Source organism: Cynoglossus semilaevis, chromosome 2 (assembly GCF_000523025.1).
Source record: "Cynoglossus semilaevis isolate Cse_v1.0 chromosome 2, Cse_v1.0, whole genome shotgun sequence".
Classification (NCBI taxonomy): Eukaryota; Metazoa; Chordata; class Actinopteri; order Pleuronectiformes; family Cynoglossidae; genus Cynoglossus; species Cynoglossus semilaevis.
The window spans coordinates 637,878-642,073 of NC_024308.1; the positions used below are offsets into that span (position 1 = coordinate 637,878).

Sequence of the window (4,196 nt, forward strand, 5' to 3'; positions counted from 1 at the left end):
ATTCTATCTGTGCCGCCCTCTGTCCCGCTCTCTGTGCCGCTCTCTGTGCCGCTCTCTGTGCCGCTCTCTGTGCCGCTCTCTGTGCCGCTCTCTGTGCCGCTCTCTGTGCCGCTCTCTGTGCCGCTCTCTGTGCCGCTCTCTGTGCCGCTCTCTGTGCCGCTCTCTGTGCCGCTCTCTGTGCCGCTCTCTGTGCCGCTCTCTGTGCCGCTCTCTGTGCCGCTCTCTGTGCCGCTCTCTGTGCCGCTCTCTGTGCCGCTCTCTGTGCCGCTCTCTGTGCCGCTCTCTGTGCCGCTCTCTGTGCCGCTCTCTGTGCCGCTCTCTGTGCCGCTCTCTGTGCCGCTCTCTGTGCCGCTCTCTGTGCCGCTCTCTGTGCCGCTCCATCCCGTGCAGAATCAGAGGAGCTCCTCGCGGTGCTGCAGACGTGATGTCAGAACTCCGAGCTGCATTGTTACCCGTGGCTACATAAATATTAACCAAGTTCAGACTGTGGAGAGGCCCACACTGTTTATAAGTCTGCTCCGAGTGTTTGACATCCTAGGAGACCACTAAAACCAGCTTGACAAAATTGATAAGAGAATAGCAGAGAATACAAGAAAGCTGGCGCGGTGGTGATGAGCATGAGATTCCCAGGCTCTGGAAAACCATCAAGCTGCGGGATTTTGTGCAGACGGAGAGAAAAAGAATTACTTTGAGCCTACGGTTCATATATTCATGGTTTTACTTTGACATTTTGTTGCACGACTAGAAGAAAACAAAACACAAAAACTCCGTTGTCCCCAGATCCATCAGTGTTATTTTTCTACCTAGCCTTGAAAACGTAGTGATTTCTCTAACGAACGCCTGGGTCGCAGGAGCAGCCGAGTGCGCGGCACAGGCCAAGTCTGTGGGGCGCGTCTCGGTCAATCCCAGATAAGTTGACTGGAGTCAGAAAATAAAGTAGGTCAGAAACTCTTCAGGAACAAACCGTGGAGTGACTGAGGCTAGATGTGGCTTTGTTAATTGTGCTCCCAAGCGCAGCCTGCCCAAATCTGTGTCCGCTATCGGCACAAGAACACTGATTTGTTAGGCTAAGCTGCAGTCCTGTGACTGGTCATGTGTGCTTGACATGTCAATCATGTGCAAATATTTTGGGAAGGAACCAATAAGCATTGTTGTAGGTGGACAATTGAAGGTCAAAAGGCAGGCTCAAAGCCACATGGGAAATGGAGAGAATGTTTGCTACTCCTGGAGACTGGAGTCCTGTCTGTGGCATCTGTTAACTCAGGTCACATGGTGTTGAACCACACACTATATAGATGTGTGTGTGTGTGTGTTAAAATATATGAAGTTATATGTGAGGTGTGTATGTGGTGAGAATTTGTACTTTTTCTTTTTCCAGTTCTACTTTTTTTTTTAAATATAAAATGGTCTCCAAGTTGTTTGTAAAACAGTTTAGGTTCAACCACTGATCTGATCAGAGAGTTGTGCATTAGCTCGGGCTAAACAGCAGCCAAGTTAACAAATAAAGGAGGACCAAGTGTGTGACAGATACTGTGAATCATGTTAACAGTACACGTCTAATGCCCTCTGTTGACAGCCCCAGGAAGCAGATTCAAATGAACTCAGGCAAATATGGCACTTTGAGCTGCTCTCTGAGCTGCAGCCGTCCTCTCTGCACATGTGTTTTGAGTCTGGTCTTATAAATAAACATTTCTGCAGATATGGATACCTGCCACTGGGTGACCTTTGGTAACATCTGTTTTCTCTTTTTTTTGTCCCTTGCAAGAAAACGGCAGCATTATTATGTAAAATTATGCTTATGAAAACATAAGTCACCCCCCCCACACACACACACCTCCCATGTTCACCTTCACCTGGCGAGCAGCGAGCATGACTCAACTTCACATTTAGGGGGGAGTGTGGTGGTGGTGGAGCGGGGGGGGGGGGGGGGGGGGGGGCGGCTTCATCCACGTCTGACAGAATTCACCTACGACACGATCACACGTTTAAAATCTCAACAATGAAGATGAAACTAACACCAGGATAACAAAAACCGCTATAATAACAATAATAATAATAATAATTATTATTATTATTGTTGTTATTATTATTGTTGTTATTGTTGTTGTTGTTAGAAGCCTGGTCACTGCTGCTTGTCCATTGGTGCCAGTTGGAGTGAAAAAAGAGTGGGAGAGAAGTAATGGTGGTGGTATGTTTGTGTGTGTGTGTGTGTGGGGGGGGCAGGGGGGGGGGGGGCGGCCTGTACATCCATGTTTCTTTTGATGCTTGGTAGTATTACAGTAAAATGAGTCTTCTTTCATTGGTTGAATGGGCTGGACTGCCTCCTGTGACAGAGCAGGGGCCTCTGTGTCCAGAGACAGAGCGGACGACGGTTCAATTCCAGGCAGACTGAGAGTCAAAATAAAAGGAGTGCATTTTTTCCATTTGACTCGCCTCACAGTAAAAATGGTGAAAAAAAAAGACATGAATTTGACATGATAATAAGGTGATGTGATTCCTGTCTTGCATTGGTTTAGACTCCGAGTCAGCGCGGATCTGGAATCCACACCTGGTTTTGGAGACGTCCGTGCTCTCCGACGGCTCGTGCAGACGGCAGCCTGCAGCCTGCATGCTCTCCACTGCACTGACGCTGTTTACTGGAAGCCCGCTCCGCGCTGCCTCCACCAAGTGTCTCCACTCTGTGAGCGGGATATTATCCAGAGGCGAGCCGCAGAAACTTGCCCCTTCCCGGTCACAGGAGCCAGGGGAGCAGCTACTTTGGCGGCGGCTAAAGTAGCGGACAGGAGCGGTGTTCTCCTCCGTGTTCAGCAGACACCTCCACGGGCCCCCACTCTTGATTGTTGTACCTTTTAGTCACTTATGTTTTTTTGTTTTTTCATCCCCGACTTCAGCTTCTTTTTTACACCCCCTCTTGTCTTGTTTGCTGTTGCTGCTTCGGGAGTGAAACATCACCCGGGAGCCGGCGGTGTTGATGGGTTCAAGACTCTGTGAACACTCGCCGTGGAAGCATGTGCCCGGTGCAGGGGATGTAATCTGCGGGGCCGAGTGAGCTGGGGACCCGTTTACAGAGCACCGGAGCACCGGAGCACCGGAGCATGCCTGGTACCTGCAGAGGAGTTGCCATCATCACACCGTCCCTGTGCAATTTGACAATCTTTAACTCAGTCACATTTACTCCATAAACTCAGACTCTTTTTTATTTTTATTTTTATTTTTACTCTTCTTTGGCTTTACTGCATTTCAAGAAAGGTAAGAACAACTATTTTATTGTTTCTCTTTAAAAACGTCGAGTTCCAGTTGTGTTTGACTAATTGGTTAATGGTTTAACGCTGTGACTTTTTTTATTTTTATGTTTGTTCGCTTCACAAACTTTTCTTTTTTTTCCTACAATCACGACAACAATAAAACTAAAGCAGGAAATTAGACCCTGGGGTTTTAAAGTCGGCCTCTCACAGCGACGCAAATAAAACACAACCAAATAAATGAGTTGGTGTTGGTGAGACAGATGATTGGGTCATTTACTAAGTCTGAAAAGTGGGCAGCACAGCTAATTGAAAAATGGTTAATGAAAACACAACCAGATGTGGGTTGAAATGCTCGGCCGAGGAGTGGGATTGGACAGAAACTACTGTGGGTTTTTAGACAAAGTGAAGTAGAAACCATTCAACACTGATGTCCAAAGGTGAGGTCGAGTTTGGAACAGGTCACTGATTTATTTAGTTATTTATTTATTTTAATCCACTGATGTTGTTGGTGTAACTGGGGGTTTATACTGGGAGCTGTGACCTGTCCTGTTCTTCTGAGGGGGGGGGGGGGGGGGTAATCCATTATAATTGGTGGAGTAGGGTATTTGTCCGAAGACAAAAATGAAGAAAAAAAAGAAAATAAACAAGAAGTGAAGAAGGCAAACCTCGTTTTTCACTGCCATAATTAGCTGTGGACGGCGGTGGTCCTGGACACCACGGTCGACACAGGAAGTGGCAAAAATAGTCAAAATAAAATAGAATAAAAAGCAGTAGTTGGGTTGAAGTGGAGGGAGACCCGTGTACACGCTGTGAGACGCCGGTAAAATTAGATCCTTTTACTGCACATGTATTATTTAGTCGCGCCGATTGTGAGCGCGTCTTGTCAAGCATGTGTTAAAGAGAGGAGCGGCAGGAGCGGCAGGAGCGGCAGGAGCGCACACGGTGCTGCCG

At 47.6% G+C, this 4,196-nt stretch overlaps 1 protein-coding gene across 8 annotated transcripts in view; it reads left to right on the plus strand.

Annotated features, from left to right (window-relative positions):
• Positions 1 to 4,196, plus strand: part of adgrl2a (adhesion G protein-coupled receptor L2a) — a 194,200-nt gene that overhangs the window by 91,456 nt on the left and 98,548 nt on the right. For 7 of the 8 annotated variants that reach the window (XM_025064456.1, XM_025064459.1, XM_008328904.3 and 4 more), the window contains exon 4: positions 2,517 to 3,249. The gene's annotated coding sequence lies outside the window, so the exon portion shown is untranslated. Of the gene's footprint in view, positions 1 to 2,516; positions 3,683 to 4,196 lie in introns of all 8 variants that reach the window. The other variant, XM_025064450.1, reaches the window with a different exon arrangement.